Below are 22,165 nucleotides of genomic sequence, written 5' to 3' on the forward strand. Positions count from 1 at the left end.
GCATTTCCCTTATTACTAGGAAATGTTGAACATTTCTTCATATATCTGTTGATTACTTATACATCTTCTTCTGTGAAGTGTCTGTTCATTTCCTTAGACCATTTGTTGATTGGATTATTTGTATTCTTGGTGTAGAGTTTTTTGAGTTCTTTATAGATTCTGGAAATTAGCACTCTATCTGAGGTATGGTTGGCAAAGATATTCTCCCACTCCGTAGGCTCTCTCTTCACATTTCTGATAGTTTCCTTTGCTGAGAGAAAGCTTTTTAGTTTGAATCTATCCCAGTTATTGATTCTTGCTTTTATTTCTTGTGCTATGGGAGTCCTGTTAAGGAAGTCTGATCCTAAGCCAACAAGTTGAAGATTTGGACCTACTTTTTCTTCTATAAGATGCAGGGTCTCTGGTCTGATTCCGAGGTCCTTGATCCATTTTGACTTGAGTTTTGTGTAGGGTGAGAGATAGGGGTTTAATTTCATTCTATTGCATATGGTTTTCCAGTTTTCCCAGCACCATTTGTTGAAGAGGCTATTTTTCCTCCATTGCATATTTTTGGAACCTTTGTCTAGTATAAGAAAATTGTATTTATTTGGGTTTGTGTCCATGTCCTCTATTCTTTTTTTTTTTTTTTTATATTTGATTACCCGATTTATTTATTTATTTTTTTATTTTTTTACATTTACATAGGGTAATGATGTTTATTTTATTTTTCCCCTCCCCCCACCCCTCCCACCCCTCTTTTCCCTCTACGCAGTCCTTCTTTCCTTCATTCTTGCCGCACTCCTTAGCCTAACTCTAAACCTAACCCTAAACCTCTATTCTGTACCATTGATCTACCTGTCTATTTTGGTACCAATACCATGCCGTTTTTGTTACTATTGCTTTGTAGTAGAGTTGAAGATCTGGTATTGCAATACCCCCTGCTTCGCTCTTGCTACTGAGGATTGCTTTAGCTATTCTAGGTTTTTTATTCTTCCAGATGAATTTCATAATTGCTTGCTCTATTTCTGCAAGGTACATCATTGGGATTTTAATTGGAATTGCATTGAATCTGTATAGCACTTTAGGTAGTATGGCCATTTTGACAATATTAATTCTGCCTATCCAGAAACATGGGAGATCTTTCCATTTTCTAAGGTTTTCTTTAATTTCTTTCTTTAGTGTTCTGTAGTTCTCATTGTAGAGGTCTTTCACCTCTTTTGTGAGATTGATTCCCAAGTATTTTATTTTTTTTGAGGCTATTGTGAATGGGGTAGTTTTCCTAATTTCTCTTTCTGAAGATTCATCACTTATGTATAAAAATGCATTGGATTTATGAGCATTCATCTTGTAACCTGCTACTTTACTGAATTCACTTATGAGTTCTAAAAGTTTTCTGGTGGAATTTCCAGGTTCCTCTAAATATATAATCATGTCATCAGCGAACAGGGATAGTTTGAGTTCTTCTTTTCCTATTCGTATCCCTTTAATTTCTTTGGTTTGTCTGATTGCTCTGGCTAGAGTCTCAAGGACGATGTTGAATAGAAGCGGTGAAAGAGGACATCCCTGCCTTGTTCCAGTTTTTAGGGGGAACGCTTTCAGTTTTTCACCATTTAGAATGATATTAGCCATGGGCTTAGCATAGATTGCCTTTATAATGTTAAGGAATGTTCCCACTACCCCAATTTTTTCTAGTGTTTTGAGCATGAAGGGATGCTGTATTTTATCGAATGATTTTTCTGCATCTATTGAAATAATCATGTGATTCTTAACTTTAAGTCTGTTGATATGGTGAATGACATTTATTGATTTCCGAATGTTGAACCAACCTTGCATCCCTGGGATAAAACCCACTTGATCGTGGTGCACTATCTTTTTAATATATATTTGTATGCGATTTGCTAAAATTTTGTTGAGAATTTTTGCGTCGATGTTCATTAAGGATATTGGTCTGAAATTTTCTTTTCTCGATGTGTCTCTGTCTGGTTTAGGTATCAGGGTGATATTGGCTTCATAGAACGAGTTTGGGAGGGTTCCCTCCTCTTCTATTTCATGGAATAGTTTGAGGAGTTTTGGAATGAACTCTTCTTTAAAGGTTTTGTAGAACTCGGCTGAGAACCCATCTGGTCCTGGACTTTTCTTTGTTGGTAGGCTTTTGATGATCTCTTGTATTTCATTGCTTGAAATTGGTTTGTTTAAGTTGTGTTTGTCCTCCTCGTTCAGTTTAGGTAATTCATATGTCTCTAGAAATTTGTTGATGTCTTCGAGGTTTTCTGTTTTGTTGGAGTATAGATTTTCGAAATAGATTCTAATTATGTTTTGTATTTCACTCGTGTCTGTTGTGATGCTTCCTTGTTGATTCCGAATTTTAGTAATTTGAGTTTTCTCCCTCTTTCTCTTTGTTAGTGTGGCTAAGGGTTTATCAATTTTATTTATTTTTTCAAAGAACCAACTATTTATTTTGTTAATTTTTCCAATTGTTTCTTTTGTTTCAATTTCGTTGATTTCGGCTCTGATTTTAACTATTTCCTGTCTTCTACTACTTTTGGTATTGGTCTGCTCTTCTTTTTCTAGCGCTTTGAGCTGTAGTGTTAAGTCGTTTATTTGTTGATTTTTACTTCTTTTTTTGAATGCACCCCATGAAATAAATCTTCCTCTAAGTACTGCTTTCATAGTGTCCCAGAGATTTTGATATGATGTGTCTTTGTTCTCGTTTACTTCTAAGAATTTTTTTATTTCCCTCCTGATGTCTTCTGTTATCCATTCATCATATAATAGTGTATTATTTAATCTCCAGGTATTGGAGAAGTTTCTGTTTTTTATTCTGTCATTTATTTCTAATTTCAATCCATTATGATCTGATAGAGTACAAGGTAGTATCTCTATCTTCTTGTATTTGCTAACAGTAGCTTTGTGGCATAAAATATGGTCTATTTTAGAGAAGGATCCATGTGCTGCTGAGAAGAAAGTGTATTCATTCTTTGTTGGATGGTATATTCTATATATGTCCATTAAGTCTAAATTGTTGATTGTGTTGTTGAGATCTATAGTTTCTTTATTCAATTTTTGTTTGGACGATCTATCCAGTGGTGAGAGAGGTGTGTTAAAATCGCCTAGTATTATTGTGTTGTGATCTATTTGATTTCTGGAATTGAGAAGGATTTGTTTGACGTACGTGGATGAGCCAATGTTTGGGGCATAGATATTTATGATTGTTAAGTCTTGCTGATTTATGCTTCCTTTAAGCAGCATGTAATGTCCTTCTTTATCCCTTCTGACTAGTTTTGGTTTGAAGTCCACATTATCTGAAATGAGGATGGATACTCCAGCTTTTTTGTTGTGTCCGTGTGCATGGTATGTTTTCCCCATCCTTTCACCTTTAGTCTATGGGAGTCTCTTTCTATGAGATGAGTCTCTTGTAGGCAGCATATTGTTGGATTTTTCTTTTTAATCCAATCTGCCAGTCTGTGTCTTTTGATTGACGAATTCAGGCCATTGACATTCAGGGTTATTATTGTGATATGATTTGTATTCCCAGTCAATTGACTCATATTTGTTTTTGACATGATTTGGTTTCTCCTTTATTTGGCTATTCCTTTAGGCTAGTGCTTCCTGTTGCTGATTTGCATCATTGTTTTTCATCTCTTCCTCATGGAATATTTTGCTGAGAATGTTCTGTAATGCTGGCTTTCTTTTTGTAAATTCCTTTAGCTTTTGTTTATCATGGAAGGATCTTATTTCATCATCAAATTTGAAGGTAAGTTTTGCTGGGTATAAGATTCTTGGTTGGCATCCGTTTTCTTTCAGGGCTTGGTATATGTTGTTCCAGGCCCTTCTAGCTTTTAGGGTCTGGATTGAAAAATCTGCTGATATCCGTATTGGCTTCCCTCTGAATGTAATTTGTTTCTTTTCTCTCACGGCCTTTAAAATTCTGTCTTTATTTTGTATGTTAGGTATTTTCATAATAATGTGCCTTGGTGTGGGTCTGTTGTAATTTTGTATGTTTGGAGTTCTATAAGCCTCTTGTACTTGGTTTTCCATTTCATTCTTCAGATTTGGGAAATTTTCTGTTATTATTTCATTGAATAGATTGTTCATTCCTTTGGTTTGTTTCTCTAAGCCTTCCTCAATCCCAATAATTCTTAAATTTGGCCTTTTCATGATATCCCATAATTCTTGTAGATTCTGTTCATGATTTCTTACCATCTTTTCTGTTTGGCCAACTTTGCTTTCAAGATTAAAATAATTTGTCTTCAATGTCTGAGGTTCTGTCTTCCAGGTGTTCTATCCTATTGGTTATGCTTTCTATGGAGTTTTTAACTTGGTTTATTGTTTCCTTCATTTCAAGTATTTCAGTTTGTTTTTTTTTTCAGTATCTCTAACTCTTTATTGAAATGATCTCTTGCTTCCCGTATTTGGTCTTTTAACTGTTGATTGGTGCGATCATTTAATGCCTGCATTTGCTCTTTCATCTCCTCCTTCAATGCCTGCATTTGCTCTTTCATCTCCTCATTAGTTTCCCTGATCGTTTTAATTATGTACATTCTGAACTCCCTTTCTGACATTTCTTCTTTTGTGCTGTCATTGGGTTCTATTGATGTAGTATCTAGGTTTGTTTGGGACATTTTCTTCCCTTGTTTTCTCATATTGGTCAGCTGTCAGTGGGACCCTGAGATATTGCAGTTTTCCGCTATTGGCTTATAGTGTCCCGGTAGATTTCCAGTGTATCACCTCCCAGCCTTCAGTAGCCTGATGTCTTGGAGGAATCTGATAAAGCAGCGCATCTGAAGAAAACTGCCCCTATTCCCCTACTGGTTCCACGGTTTGGAACTGGTTCTGTGCGGAAATGCTCTCACTGTGGGCCTGCACCGTGCAGCTGGCCGTGTGGGAGGAGCCCACTGCTGGAGTGTGGAAGGCTACCTTGGGAAGACTCTAGCTGCCCTGCCTGGCTCCGATAAGCCACCTCTATCTGGGCCTGCCACTCAGGCCGAGCTTTACCCAGTGGGCAGACTCATCTGTGGCTCTATTTCAGTCCGAGTCTCTCAATGCCTCCCCTTCTTAACTCCTGGGTTCTGGAGTGACTGGGGGTGCAGTCACCCTCTAGGCCGCCATCTTGGATCACCCTGTGAAGAGAGCCTGCGACCGGAGTGGGCAGAGCTGCCTGAAGAGTTCTCTGGCTGCCCTGCCCTGATCCCAGAGGCTGCTTGCGGATCGAAGCTCTCCGTTGGTTCGGGGACTTGTGGCTGGTTCTATGTAGAAAACCTCTCACTGGGTGGTCTGGTCTGAGAAGCTAGCCTTGAAAGGCACCTCCCACCACAGGGGTCCAGGCTACTTGGGGAAGTCTCTGGCTGCCCTATCCTGGTCCCTGAAGCTGCTTGTGTGCCGGAGTACGTTGCGCTGCACTGGCTCCGGGACTTGGAGCTTGTTCTGGTCAGAAAGGCTCTCACTAGCCTAATGTATACATTTTTATGTTTATATACAAAAATATAAATATGGGATCAATATACAAAAATATAAATATGATTATATATAATATATACAATTATAAATAATTAGAATCAATGTTATTCTCCTATTACCTAGTCATGCAATCATGATATATAATATATATTCTACTGATACTCATGCCATGCCCATGGTGGCAAGTTCTGCTAAAAGACTATAAATACTCCTCATATCACATGGAAGTAGTGTGGTTTCTTAAAAAGTATAGATTCCTCAGTAAGTCCTACAGATACCCAATGGGTAATTACAAGTGAGATAATGCTTGGCATCTCATATATATGTACACACACACACACACACACACACACACAAAACCACACATATACATTGTATTTATTGGGTCATAATAATCAGAGCTTAGCCCAAAACACAGAATGCTTGCAACATTAGCATAAATCTTGAAGTATTCCAGAACAACAACTGTGTGAAGAATTCAAGACTAAATTCAGCCCCTTACATCATTTCTAAATAATGTAAGAATATACGTGTGTGTGTGTATGTGTATATATAGTTAGCTATATATATATAATCTCTCTCTCTCTCTCTCTCTCTCTCAATATATATATATATATATATATATATATATATATATATCTGGAGAATTAAATTCATACATACAATTTTCTAAGAGTTTAATGGGAAAAACAGGCTGCTTATGAAACAAGTATTGAGGGACTTTCTAAAATTTCTGGTTACCAAACCAGTCAAGAGGTAGGCAGATAATCTGTTGGACTCTAGAAAACTGTACAATTCTGGCACCATCTAAAGTCTAACAGGAAGTTAAACACTTCTAACAAGGGAAAAAACCCACAACAAGCAGTTATGTACTGGTAGGTGTGAGAGAGTTGTTCTTGGAATCACTGTGAGAGATGGAGAGATGCAAGTAAAGAAGTAAGTGAGGGACAGTTCCTTAAGGAGGCCTTTATTAAATAGGTAAGTAAGGACTACAGGAAGCTAAGTGACATGATGGGCAGTGTGTTTTAGAATAATTAAGCAGGCGAAACACTGCCATGGATGGTAACATTGGACCAGATGCTTAACAGGTTCAATGTCTAAATACTTGGTCCAGACCCCTGTACCAGCAGCCTTCTACCAAAATGGGAGTAGTAATTCCTGGATGTTTTGTTCATGTCTATGTACTCTCTGCCTAGAATTGAGCTTGGTACATAATGGTTTCATTTTAAAATAAAAGAGGGTTATGTTTTCATGCATAAAACTAAATGAAAGAGACAAAACCAAGTACCCCTTCCCCATCCATGCTAAATTGCTGTTTAGAGAATCACAAACCTGGACCTTGACCTTACACCAGCCTGAGAGACAGTTGTTTCTCCTTATCCTTTTATACAGATAAAAGGGACAAAAGTGAGTCCCCCAAGTTTGCCCTGGAAAGGATCAAAGACACCTGACCCATCTGTGTTTCTTTCACTGTCCAGATGTCAGGAAGACACTGCCCATGGATGAGTAGGTGGATTGTGGCATCCAGACCAGGTTTCAGCAAGTGACAGCCCCGTTTGCCCTCTCTGGATGTATTGGTCACACTGTCAACACAGCAGGAACCAAGAGAAGTCTCTGTGACCATGCCAGGAAATGGTCACTCCCAAAAAAACAAAGACTTTATGGTGACATCCACTAGACCCCTCCCCAAAACCCCATGGACCCTGACCCAACTGAACGCACAAAATTCACAGCATCCTGCTAGTGAAGGGATTGAGGAAGGCTGTGCCTTTGAAGCCTCAGCCTCCCTCCATGGCCTCAATGTATCAAGGTGAAAACTAAGGTCACAACTGAACAGATTCTGAAGTCGTATTGCAGGTCAGACAAGTTCAAGGTCCCTGCTTCCCTGCTAGGTTCAGAGCGATATCTAACATGATTTCCAGAGCAAATGCTCCTCTAGGGGATCCATTTGTTTCCTATGGAGAAACTAACCAAGGCTTCAATTCATGCTCTGGGCTTCTGATTCTTTCACTCAGCTCCTTGAAGAGCACTGGGCAGGGTACAACTCCCTTGTACTTCCAGTGGTCCTGCCCACCCATTGCTCCTATCCATTGGGATCCACTGGATCAGTTGACACAGCCTCACCACATATGCCCGTTACCCTGACTCCAATGACAAAGGTTGGACTCCACTCCATGAATCAGCAGCACCATGCCCATTCCACATGCCCTCTCCACACACTAGTTCCACTGCATTCTTCCCCCTGGTTCTACCACTTCTGACCTATTTTAATATACTGGGATCACATGTTTTCTCCTCTATCCCTGCAACTTTATGCAGTCTGGGTTTACCCAATTCCAGGGGCATTCTGCAGCAACCAAAATGGTTCAGCTCTTCTTAATCAGCTTGGCTCCTTAGTTAAGCTCACTTACACACCTGTGGCCTCTTTGCCAAATGACTACTTCACTGCTCTTTGAGATCTCCATTCAAAATGAATGGAAACAGTCTTGAAAAAAAGTCCATGGTTAAGGACATTGCTCAGACTGAGGAACAACTGGACATGGGGTCTGGTCACATTGGAAATTCACATCACCAAAATGAAGACTGGACCACTGAACTCATTTCTAAGTCAGTCTCTCCTTTACACACTTCAGTTGATGGAATACTTGATTATCATGTGAGTGAGCACATTCTGAGTGGCATTTGTGTGTCAGGCACAGTATGGAAGCAGAAAAGACACTGGTGAGCAAGACGGCAATGTCTCTGCCCTGCATGCAAGGAGCCTGGCCAGGATTAAAATAACACATATTTGTACAAGGTCTGGCCCTCTGCTTTTCTCTAGTTCGGTGGGCTTCAGCCTCTCTTCTTAGAGCCCTTAGAGCCCTTAGGGTTCTTAGAGACCTTAAAGCCCATCCTGGGCTCAAAGCCAGAAGGGTACAGCTCCTTGGAAAACAATTGTCACCTATTTTCTCTGTGCCAGAAAAACCCAGGTATCTCATGATGTGGTAGCACAGGTGTCTGACTGTGGCCATCTTTCTCAAGGGTGAATCTCTGCAGTAGAAAATCTATATAGCAACCTCTGTGTAACTATCATTTATTCTGACAGCCTGATTCAATGCTGGGGAGACAGGGCAGCAGTTGGAGACTTGGACTTCAAGCTGCATAAACTGATTCAGCTGCCTTAAATAAAAGCAATATGTTACAGGATGCTAGAGGGGTACAAGGCAACCTGATAGCAAAGTTCAAAAAAGCAGGAACTGTTCTGTGCCAGGTGATCTCAGCACTCAAAAGCCTCCCTGGATTGTTTTGTTATATGAGTACACTCTAAGTCTTTCTTCTCTTTATCACTGCTCAGATTCTATCTCTCTTAATAAGGGTCTCATTAGCTGTGTAGGTATCAGGAAATTCTTCACATTCAACTAAGTATTGAAGGATGAGTAGAAATTGCCTGAAGAGCAAAGAGAAGGAAATTTTAGGTTAGAACCACTTGTACCTGCCAAAAAGAAATTGGGTCTCTCAGAATCATGCAACCACATTATCCAGGTGCTTTCCTCATCATGTAATTCAAAGTCCCCAAACCCTTAAAAAATAGTGCTATTGTTTTAGAAAACAGATTGCATTGTTTTACAAAAATACTGAAGGGTCTTATAAACAATTCCTGGTATTCAAAAGAATACTGCAAAACTAGTCAGGTTATGGGAATCACAAAAAACCTACTGCCCCAAACACCAGTATTCACTTACATGACTTCACCCCAGATGTCTTTCTGGTCACCTAGATGCAAGGGAGGAAAGAGGAATGGTAGAGTGAGGATGGGGTAGAAAGAAAATAAACTTGATTAATATGACATCAATTGTGTATGGTGGTTTTATTAATATGCACTTTCACTTGAATTTAAGAAAAGGAAAACTATTTTAGGTGAAAGAGAATCAATTTCTAACTACATATTTCTTGTGACCACCCTGATGTACTGATTAAAAATTTGTCTCAAAATCTTTTATAAAATGCTGGGGTTGCAACTCAATTGTAGAGAGCTTGTGAGGCATGGGGTTTGATTCTTAGCACCACATTAAAACAATAAATAAAATAAAGGGAATACATCCGTCTATAACTAAACACTATTTTTTAAAAAGCTTTACAAAAGAGCTGGGTATGAAGCTCAGAGATCTAATTCTCCTGGGATCAATCCCTGGTAAAAACAAGTATTGGCATCAGATCTGCCATTTTAGGTCAGAAGCCATTTTACCTATGGGGCTCCTAAGGTTTGATTCTGAGGCAATGACTCTTAGCTTCCCTTAAAACATAATATTCAAACCCAATCTAGTCCATGATGCAACCCCTAAGCATGCTTAAAAATTTCTATTGCAGGCTATAAAACTGCTCTATGAGAACTGACATGCTGCTGCTCTCCCTGGGGGGACAGTCTTGTCAGTTGACTTATGTACTACTGATAAAAAATCTATTGTGTGAGATTCCCATGTGTGGCATGGTGCTTGGACTCTGTTCAGTCTTTGTGTGTGTCCTTTCTTTGGTGCCATGATTTGGATAGGCACTCCCATCAATGTTGCTCTCCCTTTGGGGATCTGAGCTACTTTGAGATAGTATACTTGATCCTAAATCCCTCAAGGGCAACATACCTTACTTTACACTGAGGCCCCTACTTCTCACCCACTGCCAGCTGATTTTGGTATGTTTCTCTTCCTTCAGTCAATTCAAGTGGCATGAGGGTCCCAAAAAGTGATTGTTGAATATCAGGCACTACTATGGTTCTTTGTTTGACTGATGCCACTGCCAATCATGACTTTTAGAGCCATGGTTGATCCCTACTCTTAACAGAGTCTTTGCATCGAAAGGGCCCCACACTTTTAAAAGATCCTTTTCTATGGGTTTCAGTTATTTTTCTGGCTGAAAGCCCTGGTGCCAGGCATCAAAAACCCCTATGAGCCTTAGCCCTAGCTACCACCATCCTGAGATAGTGAAAATTCCCAGATTGGTTAGGTCCTTCTTCTGCTTCTGCCTTTCTTTTGTCATGGGTGCAACCACTACTGCCGTTTCCCTTTGGGTTACATTTCGGCAAATATGGACTCACTGTACCTCACTCTTGACTTGAAGGCACAAAATTATTTTGTCTTTGTTTGTCTTTCAAACTAAATTTGGCTGCTATATACAGTAGAAACTGACTCCAAATGACCACTTAATGGCAAACTAGATGCAAACATTTTGAGAAACTTTTTGTGAGCACTCCGGGAAATGATAAGTAATCCTTATGCCCAAGCCTTATTCTTCCTCTGTTCCAAACTTTGCCTCTGCTCCTCTTGTTCTGCAGTCCTGGTTCTACTAGTAAAACACCCCTCTACTCCAAGACCCTCCTGAAAATCCAGCTTTCAACCCCGCTGAAAAGTCCCCTTCATACCAATTTAAATCTTCTGCAAAAAAGAAATGGGATAGTTAGTAAGAATATCCCTAGGCTCCCTTTGTTTGCACAGTTATCCTTCAGTAGTCTATCTGGAATCTACTATTATGATTCCTGTGCTCTCTGTAAGTTGCAAGAAGGAAATACTTAAAATCAACCCCTCCAAGGAGACCCTCCAAGAGAGGATATTTTACACCTAACAACCAATAAATGCCCTCTCACCCACCAGAAATTCTTTTAATCTACAAGGTAAAAAATAGGCAAAAATGCATAATTTTTACTTTTGTCACTTTTTTTTTTCATAATTTAGAGTTTAAGGTGGCAGGGAGAAAAGCAGTAACATGCTTAAGTGTGAATCCACCATGGATCTCTGGCATAGAGAAAACTGGGACCCTAGCACTTTGCCAAAGGTCAGAAATAACTCTGACAAAGTCAGGTGGTGATAGATGACTTTTTCTGGATGGCTTGGAAACTCAAATGTAGGGACATGTCCCTAAAACCACTTCTCCCTTAGATGGGAGCTTCTCTTAACACTATTGTCAGGTTCACCACTAACCTGCCTACTGCTAAATTGCAAATGATCAAGAAATGTTCCTTTGATATGTTATCAGGTTTGCCTCAATGATCTCTATCATGAGAGGAAAAATCATGAAGGAATCACTTACTAAGGGAAAAAAGGACCCCCTAACATAAAACAGATAAAAATATATTAAGGGAGGTTTTTGGAGGATCCAAATAAATACAATGAGATGTTTCAGATCTTATGCCAGGTGTTTGACTTCACCTGGAAAAATTATGCTGTTACTTAATCATCTAGAGCACACACAGTTCCCAGAAACAATCCTAACTGGGATCCAAATGATAAGCAGGATGCCTGGAAAACTATTATATAAGACTTTCAGGAAAGTTCTGCTCTTTCCATGGAGAGACTCAGGAAGGCAATAAGAGAACACCATCTTAGATCCTGAATCCATAGAGGGTCACCTACTAATGAAGGATTTATCATTTAGTTGGCACCAAACATCAAGAGGAAATTAAAAAAAAATGGCATATGACCAATCTTTGAATGATCTTTGAATGATCTCCTCCAGTTTGCATTTTCCATTTTTTTAATAGAAACCAAGAAGAAAGACAGAAAGGGAGTATAAAGACAATAAAAGGGCTTATAAAAGATCACTCAAAACCCCAAATAAGGGAATTTTAAAGCCCTACCACAGTCCATGTAATACACTCATTTTAAAAACCAAATGGTAATGGAGCCTTGTCTAAAACTTAGAATAATTAATGAAACAGTCATTTCCCTCTACCCTGTAGGTCCTAATACATATACTCCATTATCTTGAATTCCGGCTACTGCTTAAATCTACTGTCTTATATTTAAATATTTTTTCTGTGTATCCTAGATTCTCAATTGCAATTTCTGTTTACCATTAAGGGTTCAGATAAGTGATTCTTAAATAACTTATAAAGTGTTGCCTCAAGGATTTGCAATAGCCATCACCTGTTTGGACAAACCCTAGCTAAGAACTTAACAAAATTCAGAGATAAAACATCTATAATTGTTCTCCAATATGTAGATGACATACTTTTATGTGCGTCCACCCAAGAGGAATGTTAAAATAGCATTACAGAGTTCCTAAACTTCTTAGTTGACAGGAGTTATAAGATATCAAAGAAGAAATCTTAACTATACCATCAATAGGTTCGATACTTAGGTGGAGCATGATTTAACCTGTTTGTCACTGAGAGGAAAAATAAACCTAAAAATATTCACCCAAAATACTGGAGAGGTAATCATACACAAACCAGCTCAATAGCCAATGGGATATCTCAATAAGGAGTTTAGTACAGTGGCTTCATCCTCAAAAGGAAACCTGTCTGATTAGAAACTGAAAAAGAAATGTTTAAAATGCCCTAAGCATCACTTTTCTTCTCAAACCAGTAATTTTCTCAATTTCTTCAGATCTCAGTCAAGATTTACTTTGAAATGTAAATGGAAGAAACCTGCAGGCTTAATAGGAGACCAATCTCAAACCCAAGAGAAAAAGGGGAAAAGTGTCTTTTATCTGAATCCCAACAAGTTTGAAACAAAAAATAAATTGTAGTGTTTTACTAAAATAATTAATAACTGTCATTTTTCTAGGACTATTGTTTTTCCTTAAGTTCTACATATTTTTGAGATTCTAACATTAATTCTTTTGGTCAGTCCTAATTTTATTCAACTAGAGTTTTTGAACATCTGTTACATTGCAGTGAAGATTCACCTTAGAAAAGCTACAAGGTCTTTGCTTTTGTGTTATGGGTATATCCTGTTATCGGTCTATATATGTGCCTATGTCCATATATCAAGTACATGATATAAAAATAGATATGTGATGAGAACTCATGAATTAAAATTCACAAAATATGAATCCAGATGCCTATAAATCACACGATTTTAAAAGACCTGGAGGCCCCTTTGGTGGAGAGCTGGTGGCTAAGGAAGCCTGGGAGTTACTGGCCACATCTGACAGAGGGTAGAAACTGTCACCACCGAAGGAGAACCCCTGAACCAAAAAGCCTCCCCAGCATGTGTCCTAGACAACCATGGCCCACATCAGAGAAACAGCAGGCAGACATCAGTTCCACCAAAATTATAAAAGCAGGAAAACTCAAGACAAGAAAATCCAGTAAGGCCAGTGATTTCAGTGATGTGGCAAACTGGTAAACACTACCAGAGTTTTTGAGCACTGCAAACCCTTTTGCAGTCTCAGAGTATCATCAGTCAAGGAAACAAGAAGTCACCATTTGAAAAATAAAAAGAAGAGAAGGTTGAAAAGAGGAGTAACAGTGAGAGAAAAATAACCAGGACACAAAATGAGACACTCCTTTTGAAAATGTCCTTGAGAATGAGACCCAGTCCAATAGTCAGCAAAAGAGAACTAGTAAATACAAGTGAATACCACTGCCTTGAGATAATGTAAAACCACTGAGTCAGGAGAGATCTGGATCCTGGAACAGCTCTCAGTGTCAACCTGAAGCAAATAAGTCATCCCATAATAACAGGATAAATGACACATGAATTTGCAGGTGAGACAGAGAAAATATAATGAATGATTAGGATGAAGTGTCCAGTGTGAGAACGGAGGGGGTTAATATCTGAGGTTTCTCCACAGGCTGAGTAAGAGGAATAGGTCTGGGAAGAGGACAAGGCAAAGGAAACACTCAAGTAAACTTTGATTATTCATATAGTTTCCAAGAACATTGTGAAAGAATGTATCCAACATTACAAACAGAAATTAATGCCAGTATGATGTATTACTGTGATGATGGTTCAGGTGTGCAACTGTATGCTGTGGAAGAAGAATTGCTTAAAGAGTATATTAAATGTCAAATTGAATGTTTCTTCAATATAGAAAATTTGGAATGTGACTTTATTTTTTGCTAAGTCCCCTGATTGTTGGATTTCACTGCATTCAGGTTCTCACCACAAAACTTAATCTAATTTTTGAGGTCTGAAGGACAGCACAGAAGTGTTGAGGGCTGTATTGGACAAGATGGTGCCTGGCAGTGAGCCAAAGGGCACTGGATACCAAAATAAGGAAGTACCCAAAAAGGCTGCCTGCTTACTAATTCCTTGGAGACTTATGACGTGTTAATGCCAGGCTCTAGGATTGGCTATCTAATATCATGCCGCGTGTGGACAGCTCCTGATTCATATAGTGCTATGCTGACATTCCTCTGCATGCTCTCCTGCATGAGAGAAAACTTTGCTATAATTGGATGATAAGTTAGGAGCCTGGGAGAGGAGAGAGGGAGAGAGAGGGAGAAGGGAGACAGTGGCAGAACAAAGGAGGCAGGAAAACAGGGAGAATGAAATAAATCTGGTCAACTAAAGATTGGTGGTGTCTCCTTTCTCCATGCTGGTTCCGCTGGATGGAACAAGTGGTGGGGAAATTCTTTCTCCTTCTGTGTCCTCCCAGGTAAGTAACTTAAAGTAAGCTATAGGAAAACTGTAGGATAGCCTCCCGAAAATCTCTGGCCAGAGTGTATAACGGGGAGGTCACAGTCCCAGTGAAGGGACCCCACAGTCCTGGTGAAAAGGACCCCACAGTCCTGGTGAAAGGGACCCCACAGTCCTGGTGAGGGGGACCACATACCTTTGTAAAGGGAGTCTACATTACCCTGGTAAAGGAGGCCACATAACCCCGGTAAAGGGAGGTCTCATAACTCCAGAATTGGGTCACAAGTGTCTAGAAATCAAATGATAAGAATCATACAAGATGTATTTAAGGCTAATGAGACTGCCATAAGACGATCTACTGTGACAGCACATGTAACCACATTGGCCAAGGTTAGTCCTTGGTTTTTGGAAGAGGGAGTCCTAAATATTCCACAGTGGGAACATGATAAAGAGGACTTTATTAAAGCAGAAAAGCAATTCCCGTTACCTAGAGGTGCTTTTCCCATGTGGCAGTTCATTAAGGAATGTCTAACATCTAAAAAAGGTAAAATAATAACTTTAGTAAAAAAAGGAAATATGTGTTTGGATGAGATAAAGAAACAACTAAGTGTAACTTCTCATAAAGAGGAAGAAGAGGAGGAGGGGCTTACCAGGGAGGAATTAGAAAGAGCATCAAGGACATGGTCCTTGGGGAAGGAATACCAATCCCTTCCTTGAGGCAGCAGCTCCCCCAAGAAGACTGCCCCCTATATCCCCCAAGGTACCCTTGGGAGGAGTTAGCTCATGCTATAAATCAGATGGGTTTTTCACCCCGGGGAGAAGAAACCCCCATTAAAGAAACCTCAGCAGTCCCACAATTCTTCCCTGTACTAGAGGACCAAAATAGACAAAGATTCCACCAACCTCTGGATTTCAAAACAGTAAAAAAATTTAAGGAGGCAGTGGCTACATACGGTCCACAGGTCCCATTTACAATTAGTATGTTGGAATCAGTATCTGGGCTAAATCTAGTGCCGGAAGATTGGAAAAGGCTATGTAAAGCTGTGCTATCAGGGGGACAGTACCTAGTGTGGAAAACTGCGTGGCAGGAAGCCTCGTTAGAAATGGCATGCTGTAACACTGCTGCAGGCTTTCCCCAAAGAAATGTAGAAATGCTAACAGGAGAAGGAAACTATGAAGGTATTCAACAGCAGATTATTTATGATCTTGGGGTGTACGCACAAATTGTTGCTGCTGCCACTAAAGCCTGGAAGTTAATTCAAGGGTCAGTAGATTTACAGGGGCAGTTGTCCAAGGTGATTCAGGGAAGTAAGGAACCATTTGCAGATTTTGTTGATAGATTAATCCAAACTGCTGCTAGAGTATTTGGAGATTCAGGAAAAGCAATGCCTTTAATAAAACAATTAGCTTATGAGCAAGCAAATAGATGGTGTAAAAAAACTATAAAACCATGGAAAAATAAAGATTTAAGTACCTATATAAAGGTCTGCAGGGATATCAATGATGCAGTCATTACAAGTCATGTAATAGCTGCAGCTCTTCATGGACCAAATCGGGAAATCAAGAGTTAAAGGAATAATATGCCTTAAGTGTGGGCAAGGAGGGCACTTCAGAAGAGACTGCCCTGAAGGGCCCATAGGATTAAAGCACAGGGGAACACCTAAGACAAGAGAACAGCAAGGGACAAATCAACCTGCCCGAGGTCTATGTCCCCGGTGCCAAAAAGGAAGGCACTGGGCGAGATTTTTGTACATCAAGATTGGATATAGAGAGATATCCTATGCCAGTCCAGTCAAATACAGCCAGGGGAGGCCAATCCGGGGTCTTCAAACATATGGGGCCTTTCAGAATTCCATAGTACAGATCCCCACCCACAATCCTTTCCAACTATCTCCTCGTTGTCCCGAGGAACATCAGGGAGCAGGAGATTGGACCTATGTGCCTCCGTCCAACTCGTTTTAACCCCAGAGATGGGAGTACAAGCAGTCCCCACGGACATACATGGACCACTCCCTGAGGGCACAGCAGGATTATTTTATTGGGGCAGAGTTCCACAACTCTCTCAGGATTACAAGTATTGCCAGGAGTCATTGATTCTGATTGTACTGGAGAAATAAAGATCATGTTATCGTCCCCTCAAGGGGTATCTGTTGTTTCTCCAGGAGATAAAACAGCACAAATACTGATATTCCCTAGCTATCATGGGACTTTTCCCAATTCATAAAGGACTGGAGGAAACAGCGGGTTTGGATACACAGGATTGGGTGTCTTTTGGGCACAATCAACAAAAAATAGACCTATGTTTAAATTGAAAGTTAATGGTACTCCCATAGAGGGTCTGACATCTCTATTATAAGACAGAAGGACTGGAACAAATCATGGCCTGTTACAGCATCCAGTACTACCTTATGGGGACTTGGATTTGCCCAAACCCCATTACAAAGTTCAGCTGTATTATCTTGGGAGGACCCTGATGGGAAAAGGGGGACATTCCAACCTTATGTATTAGCTCACCTGCCTGTCACTCTTTGGGGAAGAGACATTTTAACACAGATGGATGTTGTCATTTCTTCCTCAATTGAACAAAATATTTTCTGTCTAAACCCAACCATTTTACCAGTCATGGTGGGACAATGTTATATCCCTGGAAAAGGACTAGGCAAGAATCTACAAGGTATTAACTGCCCCATTCAAGCAAACAGGGACTGAGGGGCTGGACAAACAGGGACTGAGGGGCTGGGTTTTCTGGAGGGGTCACTGAAACATTAAAGATAACATGGAAATCCAATAATCCTAACTGGGTCCCCCAGTGGCCCCTTTCTAAAGAAAAAATAGAGGCAGCCCAGGGATAGTTAATCAACAATTGAAGGAAAACCATATCATTCCTTCCACTTCCCCTTGGAATACACCCATTTTTGTCATAAAAAAGAAGTCTGGGAAATGGCGACTTTTGCAGATCTGAGAGTCATAAATTCCAGTATGCAGATTATGGGCCCGGTGTAACTGGGTCTCCCCTTGTTAAATGCTGTTCCAAACATTATCATATCATCTCTATAGACATAAAAGATTGTTTCTTTTCCATTCCTGTGCATCCTGAGGATAGCCCTGGATTTCCCTTTTCCATTCCCTCTTTGAATAATGAAGGGTCTAATACTAGTTACCAATGGGTGGTCCTTCCCCAGGGAATGGCAAATAGTCCCACTATGTGTCAAATATATGTTGGCCAGGCTATATCACAGATTAGATGAAATAGTAAAGGACTTTATTGTCTCCATTATATGGATGATATTCTTTTGGCTCATAGGGAACAGGAGACTTTATTAGGGGTATTTGATGATATTACCAAAATCCTAGAAAAATGGGGATTACATGTGACCCCAGAAAATGTGCAAACCCACAGCCCTATTACCTTTCTAGGACATCAAATATTAGATACCTGTGTTAGCCACAAAAAATTCAATTAGCCTCAGGAAAGCTTAAGACTCTAAATGATTTCCAAAAAGTATTAGGTGATATAAATTGGATAAGGCCAAATTTGGGAATCACCACTGGTCAACTTAAGCCTCTGTTTGATATTCTCCAAGGAGATACAGACCCTACATCCCCCAGAAATTTAACTTCTGAAGGTAGAGAAGTCTTGAGGTTAGTAGAACAAACTTTAGAAAATGCTCATAGTGATAGAGTTGATCTATCCTTGCAGTTTAGCCTCATAGTGTGAGATTCTGAATATACTCCTACAGGTCTATTGTGGCAAACTGGACTCCTAATATGGATACATTTGCCAGTGTCCCCCAAAAATGTTTCCCCATATCCTGTGATGGTAGCAAATCTAGTTACATTAGGACTTAAGACAGTCCTTTGAGTTTTTGGAGTTCATCTTTAGAGAGAGTTATTGTCCCGTACACGGCAAAACAGACTGAAATACTAGTTAACGATAATGAAGATTAGGCAATTGTCTATTGTTCCACCATGGCCACATTTGATAATCACTTGCCAAGTTCACCTATTGTCAGCTTCTTCAAAAGACATTCTGCTATTTTCCCTCAGGTTGTTAAGGTTCAACCTATCTCAGCAGCAAAAACAACTTTACAGATGGCTCCTCCTCCAGTACAGCTACAGTAGTTTCTGATAAAGTACAGACTATTATTACTTCTCATAAGTCTGCTCAAAAAACTGAACTAGAAGCAATAATAACTGCCTTACAAACATTTCTTGAGGAACCTTTAAATATTTATACTGACAGTCTCTATATTGCCCAGCTTGTGCCACGGCTTGAGATAGCTGCATTAGTCCTCAATCTACCTTACAACAATGCTTTTATCAATTACAAACTTTTCTGTGGGTTCAAAAATAACCTTTATATATAGGCCATATCAGAGCACATTCAGGCTTACCTGGGCCTTTAGCTCAAGGAAATTCTAGTGCGGACTCAGCTACTTGAGATCCTCATGTGTTTAATATTGTAGAAGAAGCAATTAATTTCCATAAAAATTTTCATGTCAATGATACTACTCTCAAGATAAAATATAACATTACAAAAGAACAAGCCAAAAATATAGTAAAATAGTGTCCGGCCTGTGTGCCTCATTTATCTGTTCCTCATTTTGGAGTCAATCCTAGAGGACTCCTTCCAAATCATCAATGGCAGATGGATGTCACCCATATCCCTGAATTTGGTACTTTAAGATTTGTACATGTAACGGTAGATACCTACTCAGAATATACATTTGCTACCACCCATACATGGGAAAAGACAAAAGATGTAATCAGTCATTGTCTTCAAGCCTTTGTACTATGGGAAAGCCAAAATCAATTAAAACAGATAATGGGCCTGCATATACTTTTTCTTCATTTCAACAGTTTTGCTCAAAGTTTAATATCTTCATTCCATAGGATTGCCCTACAATCCACAAGGACAAGTTATCATGGAAAAAGTGAATCAAACATTAAAAGTCTGCTTAACTAAACAAAAAGGGGGAATAGGGGCATTAGCCCCTCCCAGGAACAGACTTAACCTTGCTTTATTCACCCTCAATTTTTTAACTTTGGATGCTATGGGCTGTACTGCGGCTGATAGACATTTTAGTGGAAAGTCTGGTGACCATCCACAAGCAATGTGGAAAGATATCTTGACTGGGTCCTGGAAAGGACCTGACCCAGTATTAATTTGGGGGAGAGGATCTGTTTGTGTTTTTCCTCAGGCCCAACACCAACCTATCTGGGTCCCGGAGCACTTGATAAGAACTATCCATAAGAAAGAAAATGGCACCAAAACACAAAATGATGGTGATGATGGTAAGCCTGCTGTTGTTAGCTCTTCCTAAAACTTTTGGAGATATATCACCTATGGCACACAAGTTTTCCCTCAATTATTTCCTAGTACAGAACTTCTAGGTAGCCCTTACCTACCAACTGTTATAACCACTTATTACTAGTTAAACTTCAAGTTAAGAGGTAATCTTTGCTTCCTCTGGTTAGCCTCCTCAGAAACAGCTGTGATACAGGGAGGCAATCTTTCTCTCATTCAATAAAGGTTCAGTCAATAGCAAGCCTATATAAAGGGAAGTAATACACCTGTTTATAGTTATACAGGTTGCGTGGCCAATTACTCATCCTTTTATCAGGCTTTCCCCCTTACTCACGTATGTGTCACGTCTCCACTTGTGTTCATTCTGTCTAACAGTTCTAAGTTTAATATTAACATTGCTAATAACAATGATAATGATACTGAGGTCCTTAACTGTGTTATGTGTTAAGAATGTTATGTGTTATGTGTTAAGAGTGTTATGTGTCTAGTTGTTGGGATGCTTCATTATTTCCTCTGGCTGTGATTGCCAGGATTCCAAAATTCATTCCAGTCCCAGTGACCTTAAATCACAGTAACTGGATTTTCCTACCAGTGAAAGCAAAAAGAGATTTTGGTATCTCAGCCATTATAGCCATCGCTATTGCTGCGGCGTCTGCTGTGGCTCCTGCCACTGCTGCTGAACTTGCCCTAGGAACTGCTATTCCTACTGCTCACAAGCTCAACAACCTGTCACAAGTCACTGCTGAGGCATTGACAGCCCAGGAAAACATCAATGTGCATCTCACCACGGGAATCCTGATTCTAAACCAAAGAGTGGACTTACTACAAGAACAAGTGGACATGTTGACTGTTACCACACAGACGGGCTGTCTAGTGCATGCCCACGCACTATGTTGTACCCCTATAGCCTATTCTAATATTACTGCTGCTACAAATCTGTCCAAACAGCTTGGAAGCATGCTTAATGGGTCATGGACTAAAGAGTTTACTATTTGACTACCTTATTTAGAAATTCTATATTTGTGGTAAATAGTACTCAGGTCAAGGTCCTGGGTATGCCAGAAGCCATTAGTTTCTTACAGTCAGGATTACAATTTGGTAAACAATGGATGGAAGTTTTGCTATGATGGATTGTTGTTCTTGCTGTTATTGTTGCTGCTCAGATATCTATTGTCTCTAAGGAGTCATCAAAGACAGCAAGCCTTAGTGGTGCAGCAAGCCCTTATGGCCATGGACCAAGGCTCTGATCCTCAGATTTGGCTCTCCCAATTACAGGACTGGTAGTCAATGATGGGTAAGCACAGGATGGACTTTATGTGAACCTAAGACAGGGATCAAAGCATGCCAACAGCTCTTTGACTCCCAATGACGGGTAAGGATAAAGTCTGACTTTGGCACCTAAGACAGGCACAATCGCTGTCCTTTTCTTTTTATAACCAAAATGGGGAGCCTGTTGAGGGCCGTCTTGGACAAGATGGTGCCTGGCAGGGAGTCAAAGGGCACTGGAATCCAAAATAAGGAAGTACCCAAAAAGGCTGCCTGCTTACTAGTTCCTTGGAGACTTATGATGTGTTAACGCCAGGCTCTAGGATTGGCTATCTAATATCATGCTGTGCGTGGACAGCTCGTGATTCATATAGTGCTATGCTGACATTCCTTTGCATGCTCTCCTGCATGAGAGAAAGATTTGCTATAATTGACTGATAAGCTAGGAGCCTGGGGGAGGAGAAAGGGAGAGGGAAGAAGAAGGGAGATAGTGGCAGAACAAAGGAGGCAGGAAAACAGGGAGGACGCAATAAATCTGGTCAACTAAAAATTGGTGGTGTCTCCTTTCTCCACACCAGTTCCACTGAATGGAACACAGAAGTAGAAGTTGTGAAAGAGAAAAATGACAGAATCAGAAAATTGGCCAATCTTGGGCCCTCCTCTCAGAAGTGTGCCACAGATAGCTTCTCACAGGTGATCAGTTGTCTGGAGTTTATGCCAGGCCAAGTCTTTTCCTCAAATACAGGTAACCATTTGTCTTCTAGAAATAACAGGATAGACTGGGCTTTTTGATCTATTTTACCTCTCTTTTCTTCATTGA

The 22,165-nt window shown here is 39.9% G+C and overlaps 1 pseudogene; it reads left to right on the forward strand.

Moving 5' to 3' along the window:
* The first annotated feature begins 11,190 nt into the window (after window positions 1-11,190).
* Window positions 11,191-22,165, forward strand: part of LOC124973012 (la-related protein 1B-like) — a 53,921-nt pseudogene continuing 42,946 nt past the window's right edge.

The sequence above is a fragment of the Sciurus carolinensis genome, chromosome Y (genome assembly GCF_902686445.1).
Source record: "Sciurus carolinensis chromosome Y, mSciCar1.2, whole genome shotgun sequence".
In the NCBI taxonomy this organism is placed as follows: Eukaryota; Metazoa; Chordata; class Mammalia; order Rodentia; family Sciuridae; genus Sciurus; species Sciurus carolinensis.